Here is a 23,750-nt window from a genome sequence, read left to right as displayed (position 1 = left end):
GAATGTATATACTCAGCGTACGGTTTGTTTCCGTGCGCAGGTTAGGTTAAAGTTTGAACGTTGAATTAACATCCAAAGCTGATCCCGAACTCTTTGTGGTGAAGTATATTTCTTTTTGGTAAATGGTATGTACTTTGGATGTAGTATTTGTTATTTTGGGAAATATTTGTAAATGATGATATAATATGAAATGAGTTGAACACATATGTGAACATATGTTTCATGTTTAAAACAATTAACTGATGTGTTTTGGTTGAAATAGGCAAAAACTAGGAAAATTTTTAAAATTTTGCGAAAATTTTTCTAAGTTTCCGATCGAGTCCCGATTTGATTCTAACATGTATTTTGAGCCTCAAGGACCCATAAAAGAGACTATATGATTAATTTATGTAATGTATGTTTATTGAACTGTGAAATGTTTGTATTTGTTTTGAAATATTCTGTAATATTCTGTAACCCTGTTTCGGCGACGATATAGGGTTAGGGGGTGTTACATGACAATTAAAATATTAATGACCTGTAAATTTATAAAATAATCATGAATAACAAGTAGCAATTATTTTTACCAACACATTAATCATCATGACAATGTGATTGATTAATCTAATCAACAAAGCTATTTCGATATATTTGCACAAACAAAATTAAAGAAACATATTATATTAAAACAATAACATTTTCACATAATAATATTTAGCACAACTAATTTTCGTAAATAATTTTATTTTTATTTTATTTAAATAAAATATCCACATAAAAATATTAATCACCAACTACACAAAAAAATACTCAAATAAATTATCTTAATCCGAATGTTTGCAATTGAAAATTTCTATTCTACACAAATTAATAATTTATATATATAAACATAAATAATCAATTAAAATATAAATTACAAACATAAAAAAAAAACAAAAAAAAACTTCAATCACACACACTAATTATCTCTCTGTGTCACAAGCTAACCCCTAAAGTACAAATACTATGAATTGGTTGCTTCGATGAGAAATCTTCCTTACGGTTCTATAATATTCTAGAAGACTCTAGATCTATTGATGGAGAAGTTAATTATAGATGCTCAACACGCGATTTTTAATATTATAGATGGTCCGTAGTTAATTTACTTTTTATCTAAAAAAAAAAAGCTACAAACATTGTAAATAAAATACGAACATAATTAATTAATATATAAATTATAAACATGAAAAGAAAAAAAAGAGTCAAAAACTATAAACATACACTATTAGAAACTGATTCACAAACTATCCCAAAACACTAATTAACAAAATATAAATATAAACATATAATATAACCTCAAACCCTAAAATCTAATCATTAAAAATAGAATATAAACATATAACATACAAATTATTATAATTAAATTATTTTTTTACCTTTGCTTTAGCTGAAGTATGTGTGGGAGGAGGGGAAGGGACCATTGTTTATATTGGTATGAAGAAAAGGAAAAAGAAAGGTCTAATATATCTAAATCTTCTTCTTTTTCAAACTTTAAATCTATCATGCTTGATACATGAGTAGCATTGATATTGATATTTATTCACTATATATATTTATTTTTATTTTAACATTCATATTATCTGTATTTTGATAATATAATTTAAATCTCATTTAATAAGGTAACGACATCACTTAAAAAATAATTTTTTCATTTAAAATGATTAATTCATGATAAGAGTACTTTTAAAATTAATATCAATTAATGTGTTAATGACACTTAAAAATACTATTTAAATATTCTATTCTTGTAAATAATTTATAACCGAACTATTTTCGTAAATATTTTTAACTATCATAAACATATATAAAATTGATATTGAAGCAAGTTTTGTGTAAAGATGGGAAAGTGGGAAAAATAGAAGCAAAAATTAGTAGGAGACAAGTTGAGTTGCCCTTTATTGCTTTATTGCTTTTAAAGTGTGTAAGGGAAACAGCTTTAATCAGTTATAATACAATGGATGGCACCAAGTTATAATTTGTCTGTAAGTGCTGTGTTGTGATTTAAATATGGTGTCAAAGCTTAGTTTAGTTTATCCATTGTTTTGTACTTCTGAATCTGCTGCATTATTCAATCTTCTCAACTATATTTTGTCTTGTATTCATTTATGGAGGAAGGTATAGTTCAAGAACAGAGTAGAGTTACAAGTGTTGAATTTTTGTATAATATCATTGCTAAAATTTGGACTACTTTTTGTTGTTGTACTAGGCCATGCTGTCTTTCATCTTTACACATATCTATATAATTTTGAAAATATATAATGTTATATTTTTTTTATTAATTTAGTTTTTTAATTAATTTTGACTTTTAATTTTTTAAAAAGAGTCAAATTTGATCATCAACCATTCAAATAAAAAGTCAAAAACTTCTTTTAACAAAAATACTGATTAACGCGTTAAATTTTTTAACATGAAAATCAACATGTAATTCATGCTAATTTTTTATGAACTTTTTTATATACATTTTGAATTTTTTTATAATTGTAAATTATTTGTTGACGTAGTATATAAGACAATTAATGTCATAGTAGCATTAAGTATACGTGAACTTCTACACCAACATCGTTAAAAAATTAATTTTTTAATCAATGTTTTCATTAAAAAAACAAGTATGACTGTTTTTAAAAAGGTTAATGGCCAAATTAAGTTTTAAAAAAAATAAGGGTCAAATTAATAAGAAATGTAAACATTGAGAGCTAAATTTCACATTACACTGTTAGCAAATGAAAGTAATGTGAATCTATTTAGCACTTTAAATTAGTTTCATGGTCATAATTTTGATTTATGTACCCAAATATGTGTTAAAGTAAAAATATTAGATGTAAGAATTTTTTTACAATATTAGATTGTGTGGTTTGGGGGTTTGAACCCCGCTCACGAAAAAGAAACACATTTTATGGCCAATTATTTATCTCTTAAGAGAACACTTATGATGAAAGGACTAATTATTATTGTCGATGATGAATAGCTTGAATTTGACAATAAAAAATATATTAGATTATGCGAGTGAAAAATATTATTTAAAAATATAATTATTAAAGAATTATAAACTAATTAAATCCGATTTTGGTTAAAATGGTAATGTTAAAATTTTGAAATTTATAATGTTGTAGATTTAAATTCTATTATAATAATATTTTATATAAAAAGATATAAATAAAAGAATACCATTGTATAGTAATACTTGTTATTTTGTAAAAACAATAAAATTTTAATTATTTGAACTGAATTAGTATATGATTAAAATATTATAAATGGTTGAATATAATGGTAAGGTATATTATTTTTTTAAAAGGAGAAGATAAGTTCGAATATTAAAGATAATATTATTGGAAGAGTAACTACGAACTTCAATATAAGTTGCATCGAGGGAGGCAGGCATAGGCAAGTGGCTCTTGAAGTTGTTAAAGGGCAAAATTAGGAACCAAACAAGGAGAGAAAGCAATAAATAGACAGAAACTTGGAATTGAACGTAGTGTTGAAATAATAAAAAATTGAAGTAGGTAGGAAATATCATGAGTCGATTCGCCCATCCTATGATAGCAACATGATTTTAGGGAAGAAGAAATGCCGTCTACAATTCAAGTTTGAAACGTTTTGTCTTCATGAGGGGACCTGCTTTAAGTTTTATTTATAATGGTTGAAACTGACTTGTTTCTAGTATAAAACAAAATCACATCTCTTGCTACAGAAAATTTTGGAATGTTAATTTGAAAATTGTTTAACCTGAGGTTTGGTACAGATAACAGATAAAAGCCCATTTTCCTTGAGTTGATAAGCGATGATGAATCAGCCCCCAGAATCATACACAAACATACAAAGATCCTTTCTATTCACACCAGCTTTTGCAAGCCTTGAAATGGCTTTGACACCCCAATTTTTCCTACCAGATATCAGCTTCACAATAGATTTGCAAATACAAGAATATTGCCATGGAACATCTACCAATATCATTGGTACAAAAAGCGCATACAGCTCTGTCCGATGAAACCAAGCTCCTCCTTGGTTGGAATTCGACCTCGAATGAGTTGCCATACAAACACTTTCCATTTTTGGAGGGGCAAGGTCGACCGATATATATTCACATGTCTGACCTTAGGACATGATGGCAGTGCAATAAGATTTAGGGGAATCATTTCCACAGCTGGCAGCTTTCCATAATAATTGGTCGTTTTTTGAGGGCTTCCACGTTACCATCTTGAAGAGATTCACAAAATTCTCTACACTGATCATTTTCCCAATCAAACAAACTCCTCCTTAACTCAATTTTCCATTTCTAATGGTCATTAGCAAACCGAATCGTTTCATTTATTTGAAAATACAACTGTTTACCACCCCATGTGTGACATGAGTTCAGTTATGCTAATTATATTATTATTTAGTGCTTTGCTTTTTTAATGTAATTCATTAAAAAAATATTATAAAACGCAAATGTATTGTAATTCTTTTATTAAAAAATAAATAAAATGTTCTTTGTACATTATATAAAAGAATAAAATAATCTTATTAAAAAATTATTTTAGTGTTTTATATATAAGACATAACAATAAATTTAGAATTAAATCTTTACATATTTATTCAATTTTACTCTTACTATTTTATTTTTATCAAATTAATGTTTAATTATTCAAAGTCAAAGTAATACTATTTTATCTTATAATAGGTTAACAAATAATTAAAAATATAAATAAAAACATAATTTTAAAACTTATCTCTTCAAAATTAAAAAAAAAAAGCCTAATTTTTTTAAAAACAAATTATTATTTTTTTCAATTTTTCAATAAAACATTGTAAATTTTTTAAAGAAGTGCATTTTTTTTCATTTTAAATTCAAACAAGTTTAAAATAGATGAGATTGTTGTTGGGGTGCACTATAAATAAATATTTTAGGTGGCATAGATAAATGCTGAATACATATATTTATATAATTACTGATATAACTATCGAAAATACTCTCAATATTTATAGATTTTTAGGTTTGAGCCTTTAATTTTTTTTTTGTTTTGGATTGACACCCTTAATATTACAAATTTTTTTAAAAATCAATCCATTTTTAATAAAAAAGTGAGCTAATCACTAATCAAACATCATGTCAACTAAATAACTTATGTGTCACGTAAGCACAATGTCATAAATGACATCATTTATTTAACAATTTTTTTTCATTTTTGATTCCATCTTCTTCCTTCTTCTCTCCTTCTCTTTCCCCTCTAGCTATTGTTCCAGTAAAATCAAAGAAAAACACAAGTCACAACACATGTTTCTTTTAGTTTCAGTTTTTGTAGCCTTATGTTTCCAACCATGGTGGATTTACTAACAAGGAACTGTCGTACATAAAGCAACAAGGCTTTATTACAAATTCTTCAACCATGGGGTTCAGCTTAAATAAAATCTCAACCAAATCTCTCATCTCGTTCTTGCCATTACTCCTATTTTCCAAATTGCTAAATCCATTAAGCCCTCCAGTCCTTTTCATCGTCTGTTGTTGGTTCTTTTCATTAAACCCATTCTGTGTCAGTATGTTGCTATCGCCATTGCTGTTAGTGATTGCTACAGGATTTTCTTAAAAAAAATGTCTTCTTTAGTAGTCTTAGCATCATTTAATATGAGCAACTCAGTCCAATTCAAAGGCCATAATAGAGATGAACTTAGTTTATCTCGAGATCCAATTATGAGATCCAAATCCAAGTAACTAAAGACAAAATTTAACTTATTCGTTCAAGACTTTATCACAAATAAAAAAAAATCGAGAAGAATAATTGAAGCTTCAAGAAGATAAATTTTAAAGTAATGATGAATTAGAAAAGACTAATTCTGTGCGTGGGCCTAAACTTTCAATCTATGATAACAAGCTCATGTGAAAAATGTTAACAAGCTTATGCAGTTCACTTCAAGAATCCCAATCGATCCCACAAGCCTAGAGGTTTCATATTAGGTTTGGGTTTTACTCTTAATTTTTTATTATATATGAGCTTAATATTGTATTTATCAACTCTCATTATTTTATTTCAATTTTTTATAATTACTCAGTATTTTAAGTTATTTAAAAGTTTTATGTTAACAAGAAAGTTTAGTTTAAAACTACTTATTGTTTAGATTAAATTAGACTTCTAGTATACTTAAGAGTTTTATTTAGATTTATTTAGCTGGCTTATATATAGACCTTTGCATTGTACACAAAGCACACAATTCATTATTATTCATTTTCTTTTGAATTAATAAATTCAAATCCAAGTTTTTTTCTGAACGTCTAGAACCAAAAGTCAAATCTGCAACTTTGATAAACTTTACGATCCGCTTTCGCATTCATCCGTCTCATTTTGTATCATCATTTGTGGATTAATCTTGATCTTTGATTTATTTAGATCGTTTACCAAATTAAAGTCAGACGATTTTTGCCCTCACACTCTTGGCAACCGCCATGATGAAATCCAAACTCCCTCTAAAATGAACTATTTTTTTTTCTATATTCCTCTGTAAACAAACAGCAAAAACTATCTAATGATCTGAAAAACCAATACCTAGAAAAAAGGAGGAGAAAAGAAATAAGTTGTATAAATATAATTCTTATTGTTGTTGCTGTTCGGGAGAGCAACATACCTCCCTTATCTAAATGGTTTTCATGGATGAAAAGCGAAACCCACCTCAAAGATCATCGCCACTTGATGAATTGAGATTTAAAAAGAAAAAGGGGATAGACTTTGCAAATTGATGGAGGAAATGGGTAAAACATAGGAAAATAAGTAATAATTTTTTGTTCAGCTTTGTATTAAAAGAAAGAAAAAAATAAGAGAAGACATCTTTGACATGTCATTTACATTTGGTTAATTAACGATTAACTTACATTTTCCGCTAAAATTGGATTGATTTTAAAAAAAATTGTAATGTTTAGGGTGTCAACCCCAAAAAAAGGGTTAAGGATTCAAATCCCATAACACATGAACTTTTGAGGGTATTTTCAAGAATTATGCCATAATTATTAAAGTGATTTGTTGAGTTGGTGTTGCCTTTAATCGGGTCACCAAGGCAATTGTTAAAGTATAAAAATATTTTTTTCTAATTAAAATAAGTTTTATTATTCGATGGTACCTTTTTCATTTCAAAAATATGCATATCGTGATATTTACATTCAAACTAATTACATTAATAAAACATTTAATTTATCACTCAATTAAAGCTTTATTTTTATGTTTTTATATATTTTAATTTTAATTATTTACACTTTATTATTTCTATCAATTTATATATTCATACTTACTATTTATTAAGTGTTTTACTGAGGTGGTGTCACCCTCAATCGAGTCACCAATTCGGTTAAGAAATTACAGAAATGTCCTTCTGTAATTTAAATAAATGATACTATTTGAGGATATTTAGTCTTTTCATTTAATAAAAACCAATTAATATAGGTATGTGATAGGATTTTAACCTGTGCCAATCAGATTAATAAAACATTAAATTTGTAACACCCCTAACCCGTATCCGTCGCCGGAATAGGATTACAATATGTTACTGAAGTTTATAGAATAATTACACATAATTTCGAAAATTTTCCTATGTTCATAACAAAACTATCCACCTGAGTCATAGTCATTAAATTATTTATATCTTGAGCTAAAAAACTCCAAATTGAGAATCTTAAATTTTTCCTAAAACTAGACTCATATATATTTTTACTATAAAATTTTAAGAATTTTTGGTCTAGCCAATAAGCACAGTTTATTTTTTAAATTAACCATTGTTTCACTGTCCAACAGTCCTGACCCCTTTTCACAAAAAATTAATTATCTCTTATTAAAAAATTTGAATGATGTTCTTGTTTATTTATTTTGAAAATAGACTCATCAAGGATTCTAAGCATATAAATTATAACTCATAATTATTTTTGTACAATTTTTAATGATTTTCTAAAATCAGAACAGGGGATTTCAAAATCATCCTGACTCTATCTTACACAAATTCAAATATCTCTTAATATGAAATTCTTTTGCTTACAAAGTTTTCTTTATATGAAACTAGACTCAATAGGATTTAATTTCATATTTAATTCAACCTCTGATTCAATTTTCACAATTTTTTGTGGATTTTCAAAGTCAGACTACAGCTATTATGTAAGACTATTTTAGTGCAAAATATTAAGGACTAAGTTTATAACACCTTTATTTCCTTTCACTATAGTATTTCCTATCACTCCCTTTTATTTTCCTTCACTATCATATTATGAACTTAGTTCCTCATGTAAGAAAACTCTACTTTAACATCACAAATACCTATTACATAATATCATATATACTTAATTAATATACCATATGACACATCAATATGCATATTTTTCCTTACCATACTTATACTATTTCATCCATGTGTGTATGAAAACCATTTATAACCTTATGAACTCATATGTTTATATATATATATCATTGCTAGCCATACCAATGGCTAACTTCCAAACGTTGTGTAACATTTATCATTTTATTAATTTAGCTATACATGCCGTTTTCAAAATAAGTAAACTATTATACCAAAATTGACAGGATGATAGTGTGATGAAGTCTCCGACTCGTCTTCCACTTCTTCCGAGCTTTCAAGCACTATAAGACAAGGAAAATAAAATCTAATAAGCATATTTATGCTTAGTAAGTTCATATAACATGAATCAAACTTACCAATCATATTTAATATTTAAATCATATAAAAGCATAATTTCCATTCATTTTGGTTATTTACCTATTCATAAACATTTCAATCAAACACGTTAGTAACAAACGTACCAATAGGCATAGATGAGCTCATCATGCTATTGTCCCATTCCATCTCATATTTTTCATGTTTTGTTTTACTATCTCATCCGTTGAATCATTGGAATTATCGATGGATTTTCTAAGAGTACACACAAAGTGTACGTTTTCATATTTCGTCAATTCATATCCAGGATTTAGCCCTTAGGATGTTAAATCATCAAGCACTCTCTCGAGTTACATATCAAGTAACCGTAGCGAATTAGGATTACCATTTTAGGGAAAATCCTATTCACCTTGAGTTACCATTTCAGGAACAAATCCTATCCATTTTATATATTTCTAGTGAATCAGGAATAAATCCTATTCACTTTAATTTCTTTAGTGAATCAGGAATAAATCCTATTCACTTTTAATTCTCGAGAAGGCTTTTGTCAGATTTTTCCATCCCAGCTCAATCCATTTCTGCAACATATGCAGAACCTCATATATTTCGGGAAATTTCCATTATCCATCGATCACTAATATTCAAACGGAATTTCACCCATTTATTAATTTCCAAACATGTATCATTTCTTTCATTTCTTAACATGTATCATTCTTTCATTTCACATCTATATAATTCATATATTCAATTTCATACATCATATACAATACAATACAACATTTAAATTAACATATTTACATACTTATTCAAGTTATACGAACTTACCTCGATAGCAACTTGTAATCAAAACTCTTTTAATCCGATATCTTTTCTTTTCCACGATCACTTTCCTTTTTCGATCTTTCCGGGTCTATATAAATAAATTTAACATCAATTCAACATATTTCATACTCATTTGAATTCAACTCTTGTTCTAGACAAAATTACTATTTTACCCCTAAACTTTTCATAAATTTCATTTTTGTCCCTAGGCTCGAAAATTAATATCTATGCAAAATAATCCTTGTTCCAAGCCTATTTGATTTTTACATCTCACATTTACAGCACTTATATTTCATAAAATTTAGAATTTTTCTTTAAATTTCACGAGTTTACAAATTAGTCCCTTTTTACACAAAACTTTTAATTTATTCTTCAATTTAATCTTTTACCTAATTCTAACTTGAAATTCTATCAATTTAACCCCTAATTCATCAATTAATTCAACATAAACCATGTCCAAAAATCTACTAACTTTCAAAATTTTAACATATACTAAGTAGTATTTTATCTAGGATTCCAAAAACATCAAAATTATAAGAAAAGGAACTAAATTGGCTTACCAATTGAACTTGAAAGCTTAAACCCCAATTTCTCCCTTTTCTTTCTTTCCCTTTTTCCTTTCTTTCTTTCTCCCCTGTTTTCTTTCGTTTCTATTCTGTTCTTCTTCTTTTTTTCTTTCTTATGTTTCTTTTGTTTATTATATTTTAGTTATATTATTATATTATAATATCTATAATAAATAAATACATATGTATTACAAATGTACATATGTATTTATTACACATTTACATTATTATTACCATACAATTGTCATAATTTAATTTATTTACTTTATTTAATTAATATAATATAATAATATAATAATATTTACTTAAATTATAAGTAAATATATAATAATTACTAATATATGTATATTATTTATACACATGGAAATTATTTTTACCACACACATGTCAATTCATGGTGTAATTTCTTATTTAGTCCCTTGAATTTTCTTTATTCTATAATTCAACTTTTACCCTATGTTCAATCTAGTCCTTCCACTCAATTGCTCCTAATTTAACAAATTCACCTATCCAAAACCTAATTAACCACACTGTAGCGACGTAAAATTTTTTTAGCTTAGCTCGGTCGCTAATTGTGGCGATTTATTAAGAAACTTGGAAATTGAAATTTGATTTTAAAATAATCCAGGAGTCGCCACCGATCTTTTTAGGGTGTGATCAGACACCCATTAGATTCCTTTATTTTCAAAATGAAGGCTAAGTTTAGATCCACGTCAAATTCCAGAGACAAACTAGGGTTCGGGAGTCGGTTACGCGTGAGGAAGGGATTAGCACCCTCGCGACGCCCAAAATTGGTATCTTTTAAACATGTGTTGTCTTGATTTTCAAAAATACAAGTTCAATATAAAATTTAATCGTGATCCGATTGAAAAGACGAGAAATTTTAAATTTTCGGTTTTTGAGGAGGGTGTTCCGCCTTTAACATAAGCCAACAAATTCCATCCAACATAGCGATGAAATTCGATGACTTAATATTGAATCGGTACATTGCCTCGATTATTAAAATTAATTGTAAAACAAGACTGTGATTTTCGAAGTAATATAAAAAAAACAATTAAGATGAAACAAATGACAGAACTAGAAGTATATTGAAGTGAATATAAGCGTGACAAGTATATTAAAAATCAATGATGATATATGCACAATATATACATATTAAAGATAATAATAAAAAGAACTATTGATAATACTTCACAAACGTATATACACATTAAAATTTATATAATATATAAAATATAACAAAGAACACATATATATAATACACGAAATATATATACGGGTATAATATAATATTGAAATATTTACATAAACCTATACAAAAAAACGACTAATAATGATATTACATAAGTATATACATAAATATATCAAATTTATATACTTATTATAGATATATACATAAATAATGAAACATATACTAATATTCGCATGGTAAGGATAAAATATATACGTAAGATAATATGAAAAAAGAACATATATGCATATATATATATAGATATTATGGTATTTAACAACATATACATGAAACAGAAAAAGAAATATATTAACAAATAATATAAAGATATATATATAAAATAACATAGAAATATATGAATAGTACAATATTTACAAATATATGAAAATAATATAATGAAATATACGAAAATAGTACTATATACACATAAATATATACACATGTATAGTGAAATATATATACTAATATTGATAATAAATATAGTTGGAATAAAAATAATAAAATAACATATACTCGATACGGTATAAAAAAACGTATATACACATAATAGTATGTACATAAGATAATACAAAATATATACACGAAAGGTTATAAGAAAATATAACTGATAATATTAAAAATACACACACATATATATATATATAACATAATATTTAAAACACACATATATATATATATATATATATAATATAAATAAATTTTATATATAATACACTATATGCGTATATTACAAACACATACATATATAATATTATACATTAAGACATTTAGTAAATACATTTAATATAACAAATATAAATATTATAACTAATAAATAACAGAAAATGAAAACAAATAAATTAGAAATAAAACAGTAAATTAACCAAAGGGGCTAAATTGAACTTAAAACAACATTTTGGGGCGAAATTAGAAATAAATAGCAGGAAATGACCAAAGTGTCACGCACACATAACTTGGGAGGACTAAAACAGCAAATATTCTCTTTCACCAAAACGCTGCGCAGTACGGAGGGACTAAATCGAACAACATGGGAAATTATGAGGCCAAATTGAAAATGAGAAAACTTGATTGTAAAACCACAGAAAAGCGGAAGGGCTAAAAGTGCAATTAGCCCTTCCGCTATAAAAAACACGCGGATCCTGTTGGAGCGGGTCGGGTGGCCTAAAACGGCGCCGTTTTAATTTTAAATGGGGGGACCGAAACGGTGCGTTTTGGTCCCCTATAAAAGTTAATTTTTTTTGAAATTTTCATTTTGCAGCAGAAGAAGAGAAAAAAAAAGAAAAAAAAGGAAAGGAGAGAGGGGAGAGGAGAAGGGGATCCGGCCAGGGGGGTCCATCGGCCGATCGTCGGCCCGTCGCCAGCGCCGGCGCCGGCCACTGCACGCGGTGGCCGGAAAAGGTAAAAATTTACTTTTTTTTTGTTTTTTATTTATTTTTCGAATATATGTGTATATATATGCTAGAAATGAGGAAGAAAAGAAAAAAACGGATTTAAGAAGATAATAAAGAAAAAATAAAAAAAAAACAAAATCACCTTCCGATTTATGTTTTCGTTCCTTGTTTCTTTTTTGTATTTTCCTCTGCTTTTTGTATTCGATATATGCTATTTGTTGTTTGAATCTATTGCTGATATTGTTATTCCGAAATGGTTAAATTTGCTTCTCTTTTTTTTCGAATCCCCCCCTTACAGATGTTTATTTCTCGGCTTTATAGCCGACTACAAAACTAGGAAAATATTATTTATTTTTTTGTCCTATTCTGTTTGGTCTGCTTCTGTCTTTGCAGGGTATGGAGGTGTCAGGGAAGTGAGGAGAAGCATGCGGTGGCAGACGGTATGGGAGTGACCAAGGATGGTGCTAGTGTCAGAGGAAAGTGGGGCGTGGTAGCCAAGGGCAGAAGGGCGTGCGGCGCAAGTAGGGGGCGAGTGGGGGGTTTGGTTGATTAGGGTTTCTGTTTGGGTTTGGGGTTGTAAGTGGGCTAGGTTTAGGTTAGTGGGTCTGATGGGTTTGGGTCTGGTTGTAAATGGGTTTGGGGTTTAAAAATGGGCAAATGGGTAATTGGGTTTAGCTGAATGTGATTGGGCTTTAATGATGTTGGGCTGATGAAATTGGGGTAGGTATTAGGTTAGAATGGGTTGTAGTGGGCCATGCGGGTTTGGGTTAGATATTGGGTTGTATTTGGGCCAAAATTGGCCTTCAACACACACAACTAACTTCGTAAATATTTATTAAAAATATTTACGAATCCGGTTTACCGGAACGGAGTCCCGAAAATGCAATTTTTTTTAATTAACTACAAAATCAATAAAATTTTCTTATCAAAATTTTCATGCAACCTTTCTATCATAATATAGACCACGCCATAATTTTAAAATAAAATTTTCTTTTAGCTCAGATTTGTGGTCATGAAACCACTGTTCCGATTTCACTGAAAATAGGCTGTTACAAAATCACCACTCAACCAAAGCTTAATTTTGATATATTTTATACATTTTTGTTTTAACATGCATAAGTTATTATCTCCATTAATTGTTTGTTTTACTCACAGTTTAATCTATCTTTTAATTTTAATATTGTACATATTTTTTTTGTTATTATGATTAATTAGTTTAAAACTATACATTTCATTATTTATTGTATGCTACTTTTAAACACACATTTACATTCTAAATTTATAGTTTCCACACGCATACACGTGTGATAGAGTTTCTTGTATGAAATCTAAAGATGGACTTTTACTTTACATATTCACTCACAACTGCACCTCAACTATAAAATTTTTCTCATGTCTTACTTGTATGTGGAATTAGAAAATCCTGAAACACATGCTCCTAATGAAAGAATCCAAGTATGAATTTTGGAGATAATTTAGGTAGCCATAAACTTCGGACATGAATAGTACAATGGTAAATATTATTACATGTTAATTAGTTAAAATATGCTATTAATCCATGTACTTTGATAAATTTTGAGATTTAACTTATACTTAAAATGTTAGAAATTAAGTTCTCCAACTATTTTGATTTAAGAATTCCAAACAATAATTAAAATCATAAATATTTTCTATCAAAATTTGTTGATTTGACATGTTCATTGCCCTTATATGATGTTTCATATGATTGACAAAAAATAAAAATGTTGGTTAAAAATTTAAAAAAATAACTAAAATTAACGATAATGATCATACCGAAATTTTTTAACATAAAAGGTACGAAAAATACATTTTAAAATATTAAAATTTTAAAATACAAAGACTCTCGAATTTTATAAAAGTATATGGACTAATAGCATATTCAACCGTCAAGATTATAAGATTGAAAAATCAAAAAAATAAAATAAAAGAGAAGAAATATATAAGACAATTTGAAGTGTGATAATTGAAAACCTTATTTTAGAGTTGGCATAGTAAATAATTCCATCGCCAAAGTTAAAGCTGAAATGTTGATCTTTGATGACATAAAAAGAAAAGCTGAATAAATAAACTCAATTTCTTAGTGGGCTTGACACTTAACAAGATAGCAGTCGACCTTCATTGGGTCTAGACCCTTCATGGGTTTGCCCGTTAGAAGTGTTGCCCAGCTCTGAATTTTCACGTCTCTTCAAATTTTCATTTTACTAATATTTACATCTTTTTTTTTTCTATGATGTTTGTATAGAAGTGTGTATGGGCCGGGCCAGGCAGGGTTTGGGCCGGGCTCATAAAAAATTCCAGTCCATTTTCAAGGCCCGGGCCAGGCTTGATCCAAAATATGGGCCTAAAAATTTGTCCAAGTTCGGCCCGGGAAAAAAAGTAGGCCCGAGCCTGGCCCGACCCGGCCATTTTTTTCTTTTTTATTAAATAAAAAACTTTAAAATATAATAAATCAAATACATTTAAAAACATAAAAATAAATATTAAAACAAAAAACAAATAAAAAATGAGACTAAAATAATTCTTAAAATAATACATAAATTAAAAATATAATAAAAAGTAATTATATTAAAATTAAAAATTTGAAACAAATTAGAACTAAATTAAGAACCAAATTATATTAATAACAAAAGTTTTACAATATCAAAATAACATTAAAAACAACAAAAAGAGTAAAGTAAAAGTACTAAAGTTACATAAAATTAAAAAAATAATTTAAAAATAATTTAACGTTAAAATCGGGCCGGGCCCGGGCCAAAAAAATCTTACAGAGGCCCGACCCTTTTTCTAAACAGGCCTCTTTTTTGTCCAAGCCCATTTTTCGGGCCTATATTTTTACCCAAACCCTCCCATTTTTCGGGCGGGCCTTCGAGCCAGGCCGGGCCACCCGGCCCATGCACACCTCTACTGTTTGTATCATATGATTTTATTTAAAATTATTAAATTTATTATAAGATTTTTAATATTTGGAAAATCCAAAAAAAAAATCACAAACTTTTTAATTATTCTAAGGAGTCACATGTAATGTGGATCCCTGCATAATATTTTTACATTTGGATTCTAAAAATATATATTCAACTTTGTAAGTGAAAATTCACTAATCTCAATATCAACTCTTAAATTTTAGGGTAATCTTTGATAATTTTATTTTTCCTTTTTGATAATTGTATTGCCTGGACCCACTAGAAACCCAAATATACAACAATAATAAATATATATATATTAAAAAACCAACAAATATTATTAAAAGTCCATTAGTCTGAAATTATAACAATAGCCCAAACCCATTGTTTAGACCCAAAACCAAATACAATGGCCCATTAACCTAGACCCAAAATACAGCCCGATTGGCCCAAAGGTCAAGCAATCTTCAGGAACCCTAAGGTTCCCCTTTGCACCGCAACCAGCCAAGCTTCAGCCTTGGCCTCCGTACCGTCCAGCAGTCACGCCCGCGCCAGCACACGGCCCCGTACCCGAGCGCACACCTGTACCTGCGAAGAAAGGTACAAACGCAACAACAGCATAGAGCAGAAAAAAACAAAGAACAAATGTCGAATTCTTTTTATTTATTTTCTCTTTCTTTTTTCGGCTATAAAGCCAGGATCTGTAATCGTTGTAAAGGGTACGTTCACAGAGAATACACACACATTCAAAAGGAATAGAAAGCAAAAAATAGAACAAGGTGATCTTCTGCTTTTGAATCTCCGGGGTTTATTACGCTCTTTTCTCTCTCGATTTCCCTTTTTGATTTTCTTTTTCGTTCTTTACATCTAAATAAAAGAAAAAGGAGACGAAACCTTACCTGGAAAATAAGCCATCGGTTCTTCTTTGCTTCGCCGAAATCGGAGACTTAAGGGGAACCTCAAGGCCACAAAGTGTTCGCATGTAGCCTGAGGATGCCGGCCATCGACATGGTTGCGGCTTGGCATTGGAGAGGAGAGGCTTAGGGGCTGCCGGAGAGAAAAGAAATGATGTTAGGGTTTAGGTTCGGCCAAAGCTGTCGATTTAGCCCTTTTATTCAACCTCGAACGACACCGTTTTAGGCCCTGCCTAATGGCTCTCCAAACGGTGTCGTATAACTACGCCCGACCCGATCCGTTTCTCCGCCCAAGGACCCGCGTGCTCTCGTGGAGAGGGTATTATTTCACAATCAGCCCCTCCTTTTTGTACGGACATTCAATGGTGTCTTATTCATTTCAATTTTTTTAAATTCGGCTTTGTATTTTGCGCACGAGTGCAATCTAATCAGCGCCTAAACGCATCATTTTGGGTTCTGGTATATTGCCAGTTTTAGTCCCTTGCATTCGCGCGCGCGTCAAAACTGAGTCCTTTTCCTAATTTCAGCAACTGATTTTATTTATTAATGATCCTTTTAGTTTCATTTTTGTTTCAATTGAGTTTTTTGTTATTTTCAGCATTTTTATTCTTTGAAACCCTTCTATTTTTGAGGCTTACTTATTATTCACCATTCAATATACTATCTTGAAGTATTTTATTAAGTTTTGCATGACCATATTTTATTATTCATACTTTCATTTATATACGCGTAAACAAATATCTATATGTGACTATATATATTTATTCATTTATTTGCTTTTAAATTAGTTTGTTTAAAATGTTCATTTATACACTTGGGTATATGTATATACTTTACAATAAGGTTCATCTTATTTTATACATATTATTAATATTATATTATTTTACACCTATGTTTTCTCTTAAATTTATTCTCATCTCTTATTACATAATTTTACATGATATACCCCTTAAGCTATTTTATTATATATTTTGGTGACACTTATGTTTAGTCTATATATATTATATTAAATTTATGAATTTTACATACATCGTACTCTTTGTATATATGCATATAGGCGCGTTCCTAAAACTATTGTATATATTTTATTATAAAATTAACTTAACGTCGCATGTATTTTTATATCATTTACAAGTGATTATCTTCTAAATTATTTATGTATATATTTTGTAAATCTACCTTGTGTATTATATTTCATCATGTATTTTTTTTTCATACTATATATATATTATTTAAGTTATCATGTGCTTTGTCAATTTTTAAATGAACTTGTTTTTAAACATTTTGCACGTGACTTAATTCAAAATCGTATTCTATAATATCTATTTTAAGAATTATATTCTTATTTTCTATATAAATTTGTCAATCTATACATTATGTGCTTCGAAAATATTCATTCTACGATATATATTTTGATGATTGCGTGAGTATATTAAGCTTGTCATTGTTTTACAATAATCTTATACCATATTGCTTCTTTGGATTACGTTTTATTTTATGCCTCTAATAATTTTATTATGCCATGTATGCCGTCGTTGCATTTTATTTATTCGTTATTGCCACGTTAATTGTTCCCCATGCGTGATTTGTAATCGGATTATGTTCCTTAGGTTAGTTATATTTTAGGGTTCATTAATCGATTGTATTTCATGCATATATGCCCCCATATCATCGTTTCACTTGATTTTCGAAATGTGGTTTTATAAAATCTGAACTTTTATGATCAATTTCATCTTATTTCAAGTCGAAATAATACGTTTTAAGCTAGTTTTATAAGTATTCCTTTAAAAATTCTTCAAAACGAAGACAAGATTTGATGTTTGGCAATTCGCGGAATCGTGCCCTAACGTGTTGGGTTACAATTTCGCGTTTGCTCAAAATAACCGAATATCGCTTCGAAATTTCATTCATGTCTTTTAAAATTCTTCCAAACGAGGACGACATTCGATATTTAGTAATTCACGGAATCGTGCCCTAACGTGTTGGGTTACAATTTCGCGTTTGCTCAAAATAATCGAGTATCCCTTCAAGATTTCATTCATATCTTCTAAAAACTCTTTAAAACGAAAGAAATGTTCGATGTTTGGCAATTCGGGGAATAGTGCCCTATCGTGCTGGGTTGCAATCTCCCGTTTGTTCAAAATAATTGAATATCTCTTCGGAATTTCACTCGTGTTTTTCAAGGTGAAGCAATGGTCAATGTTTGGAAATTCGAGAAATTGTGCCCTATTGTGCTGGGTTTCGATTTTCCGTCGAACTAAATAGTTGAACATCCTTTTGTGATTTTCAAATTAAAAATTTTCGGACGTCGAAACAAGAAGATTTTTGGCAACCAACTCGGGTTATTCAAATGTTATTAAAAAAGAACCACATTTCAAAAACATTCTTAATTTTAGACATAAGGACAGTATTTAATCGATTTGGTACCAATTTTGGGCGTAGTGAGGGTGCTAATCCTTCCTCATACGTAACCGACTCCTGTGCCCGTTTTCTCATATTTTCGTAGACCACAATCATTGTTTTAGTAAACCAAAAATGTTTTATTAAAATAACCAAATCCTTAGGTGATCTGATCACACCAAAGCAAAAGATCGGTGGCGACTCCATATTTCTATTTTCCAAAAAGTCGATTCCCTCGTATTTTCATTAAATTCAAAATTTTTAAAAAATTTGAAAAAAGGGATGGTTTCGACAATAATATTGGTCAACTTTACACATTAAATGATTGGATTCGAAATCAACAAAAATAAATTTTTAGTAAAAATTATAAAATTTGTATGTAACAATGAGTAAAATTGAATCTACAAAATCTGATTAGTAAAAAATAAGTAAAATAAAAATAAAAGAGATTTTAAAATTGAAAAGTTAAATTAAAACTAAAACTATTGAAATAAATACCATTTATAAAATTTTAAAAAGAAATAAAATAAGTAAAATAAAATAAAAGGGATTTGTAAATTAAAAATTAAAATTAAAATTAAAACTATTGAAAGAAATATTTCAAATAAAAGTTTAACAAATCAATAAGATAATGTAACATCTCCTAACCCCAAACTGTTACCGGAACGAGGTTATGAGGCATTACCGGACATATCAGACAACTTACTAATAATTTACAATTAATATAACTTTTATGGTATAATATAATAATTGAGTCCCTATCTTGAACTCTCAAAGTTCAAGCACGTGTTAAAAGTAGAACGGAACTTGTTCGAATATTCTGAATTTTTTTTTTATAAAAATTTCGGTCTGCTTATTTTTACCTAAAACCTTCTGCAAATTCAAACTAAAACAACCAGCACCAATTTTTCACATTCATATAACTAATATTTATATCATTAACATAATTTCAACTTAATAACTATCATAGCATCATTCAAAATTGATTAAAAACTTCATTCATTTAACAACTTAATGTTCATGTATCAAAATATCATATACTTTTCTTACCATTTTATTTAACCATCTAAATCTTATAATTCAACCTTCACTACCCAAAGTAATATGCATATTCAAGTGACTATATAACACCTATGTACATGCCACCTTTACCCAAAAGAAAAATATACATCACCAAATTTGTGTTGGAGTCGGGAATGTTCTGGATGCTGAACCGGGACACTTGACTTCTACTAACCTGCGCACGGAAACAACCGTACGCTGAGTATGGATATACTCAGTGATATTACCATAATTCAAATTGTATCAACAATAGTAAAAACATAAATATTAAAATACCTAACAATTAATGTCATATGTACTAATTCATAAATCAATGTATTTTCTCAAACTTAAATTTATATCACTTATGAATATACATTTCATACTTTTCTCTTATTATCACAATTCCAATTTCAATTCGTAATTCAATTTATTTTTCTCGTTTCAATGCCTCAAATTCACATTTCAATTTTTCACCCTATTAACGTAACTCGGACTTTGGCGGATACACGGATCCAACCAAACACACCAATATGGCACCCAGTGCCTCATCGGATAGTTCGAAGTAATAGTTGACACCTAGTGTCTCATCGGCCTAGCCGAAGTAAAGTTGGTACCCAGTACCTCATCGAATCTATCCGAAGAAATATAGTGACACCCAGTGTCTCATCGACTCGAGGTCGAAGTATCCCTGAACACTTCCAATCCTATGACATGCCAACTATATCCGACTCAGCCCGACTAGTTAATAGGGTATTCAATTCACTTTCTCAATCCTATATCACTTTCAATTCACAATTCAAATCACCAATCATTTTTCAATCAATACGCTTTTCAAATAATTACATCTTCCATAATTCACTTATTCAATTCAATTTGATTCAATTTGCATCACTTTCATTTTCACTCAATATTCATATCAATTTCACATACTTACCTCAAGTCTTACTTACCATACATAACAATAAAAAAAATTCAGCAATCAATAATAATTAAAATTCGAATTATAGTAATACACACCGTAATTCTCCCGTTTTAGTACTCGATGACTTTCTCCTTTCCTTTCGATGCTGATGCTTCAGGTTCTTTGTTGGCTACGAAAATAATAATTTATAATCATCAATACAACATGATTCAATTTAATTCACGAGCCTAAACATGCAAATTTAACCATTTTAATGTATATATATAATTTCACCATTAAGCTGTCTACTTGAGTCATTGTTACTAAATTATTTATATCTTGAGCTACGAAACTCCAAATTAATATCCGTAAATTTTTCTTAAAACTAGACTCATATATCTTCTAATCATAAAATTTCCAGAATTTTTGGTCTAGCCATTTAATACAGTTTATTCGTTAAATACTCCCCTGTTATTTCATTTGACAGTTCTGACCTCTCTCTACTAAAACTAAATTATCTCATTGTACAGAACTCGAATAAGGTTCTTGTTTATTTATTTTGAAACTAGATTCATTAAGGAGTTCACATATATAAATTACACTCCATAATAATTTTTGTACAATTTTTAATTATTTTCCAAAGTTAAAACAGGGCATCTCGAAATCACCCCGAACCAGTATTACAAAATTTCAAATATCTCTTGATTCATCAATTAATTGCTTACACTGTTTCTACTATAAGAAACTAGACTCAATAAGTTTTAATTCCATATTTTGTTCATCCTCTAGTTCAATTTATAAAATTTTTAGTGAATTTTCAAAGTCAGACCATTGCTACTTCCCAAAACTGTTTTGATGAAAAATGTTAATAACCAAATTTATAACACCAATTCACACATTATTCCTATTCAAATTTCATTTAAACTCAAATTTAACTATTAAATTTTCAACATATTTTCTTAATTCCAAATTTTCCTCAATCTAGTCCCTAAAACACAAAACTTATAGCTTACTTTGCAATTCAATCCTTATATCTATTCTAACTTGAATTTCGTTCAATTAAACCCCTATTTCATCATTTTATTCAACATGAACTTTGTTTAAAAACCTAAGAACTTCCAAACTAACAACTTAATTTCATCAAAAACTTGTTTTAAGACTTCTAAAATATCAAAATTATGAGAAAAGGACTTGATTGAGCTTACCAATTAACTCCAAGCTTCATAAACCTTATTTCCCCTTTTCTTTCTTCTTTCCTTTCTTTCTCCCCTGTTCTTCTCTGTTTCGTTTGCTTTCATTCTGTTTCTTTTAACTTATTTGTTTCTTTTATATATAATATAATATAATATAATATAATATAATATAATATAATATAATATAATATAATATAATATAATATAATATACTTAATTATTAAATAAATATATATATTTTTTAATCAATAAAATCTTTGATATTTTCCACGTTAAACCGCCTCAGCTATAGGAAATGGTTTAATTTCCTCTTAAGTCCTTCTAATTTTTCTTTAATCTATAATTAAAATTTTACTCTTATTCAATTTAATCCTTTTTACTAATTACTCTAAATTAAGCTAAATTTACTTAATTAAAACCTAATTAAACACACTACTAGACTCATAAATATTTTTAATAATTATTTTCGAACTTATTTCACTAAGACGGAGGCCCGATAACACACTTTTCTGGTGCCCACGGATTTTGGGTTGTTACAGATAAAAAGTTAGCGAAAAGTTAAATCTCGATTTTGATTCATAGATTTAATCAATAATACAAAGATATATGTTAACATTGTTGTGAAACAAAGAATAAAGAGAAAATAAATAACAAGAAAATAGGAGAGCAAAAGAGAATATGTATTTTTATCAATCAATAGGGGTGTTTACGTATTTTTATTAATTAATAGGGGTGTTTATAATGCTTCTCTAATATCTATATTTATAAATATAAAAAGTATAAATGAAATAAAACTCACCTGACATTACGAAAACAAATTATCTTAATTACATAATCTGAAAAATGTAATATTAATTTAATTACTTGCGCAAGTAGTTGTGAGTTGATAATAAACATACATGTGACCATCTTCTAGATACATATATCAAAATCATGAAATACTTAAATGGCCCACATGGTGGGTGAATAGGCCCACATATATCTCCTTGTATGTGTTTTAGAAATGCGGGTGATTCTAACTCAATTTTAACCAATGATGGCCTAATAATTAATTTACATTGAGAACAAGCAATGCATGAGAATTCATTAGATTGAGGATTCTTTTGGTTTTTCAATGGATGGCCTAATCGGTCTTGCCAAATAGTAAATGAACTTGAATCTATAAACTTTTAGTTTATTGTAATATGTGTTTTAATTGAACTAATAGTTTGTATAGCACAAACCAGAAGACAAAATAAGTAATTTTTTCAAGATAAATTAACTGTAATGATTTGTAGATACTCAATATTTTTCTTACTTGTAGTCTCAAAATAATATCAATTTCGACAAATATCTTTACAGCTTAATAAATTTCTTCAAAACTCAAATGAAAATAATGCATCATCTATAATAAACTGTCCCTCGGGGTGATAATATTGTAGCTCTTTCGGAGCTTTCGATTAGATTAGCAATACCAGATATGATATTAACATTTGTGTCACTTGCAATTAATTGAGAAACATATTTCTTATATTTAAGTGTTGTGTATGCATTGTAGTAGAATCTACGAGACATGTTTTCGTTCTTGGTCTTGGGACCAACCAAAGGCTTGGGAAAATTAAATTTCTCCATTAAAAAAATACACAATAAGTGATGTTAGGGAAAAAACACTTTATTTAAAAGAAAATATTAATATTGAATAACATGAAAATATAACTTTTTCCTAAAAAATCAAATATTGAAATAAA

The 23,750-nt window shown here is 28.5% G+C and overlaps 1 long non-coding RNA gene across 1 annotated transcript; it reads right to left on the bottom strand.

The window, feature by feature from the left end:
• Positions 1-15,888: 15,888 nt before the first annotated feature.
• Positions 15,889-16,996, bottom strand: LOC107905790 (uncharacterized). Its single transcript, XR_001686604.2, has 2 exons — positions 16,471-16,996; positions 15,889-16,159 (listed from the first exon to the last, which is right to left on the bottom strand). It is a non-coding gene; the product is annotated as an uncharacterized lncRNA (long non-coding RNA).
• Between the last annotated feature and the right edge of the window lie 6,754 nt (positions 16,997-23,750).

This window comes from Gossypium hirsutum, chromosome A11, assembly GCF_007990345.1.
Source record: "Gossypium hirsutum isolate 1008001.06 chromosome A11, Gossypium_hirsutum_v2.1, whole genome shotgun sequence".
NCBI lineage: Eukaryota > Viridiplantae > Streptophyta > Magnoliopsida > Malvales > Malvaceae > Gossypium > Gossypium hirsutum.
This window is presented reverse-complemented; position numbering and strand designations above follow the sequence as displayed.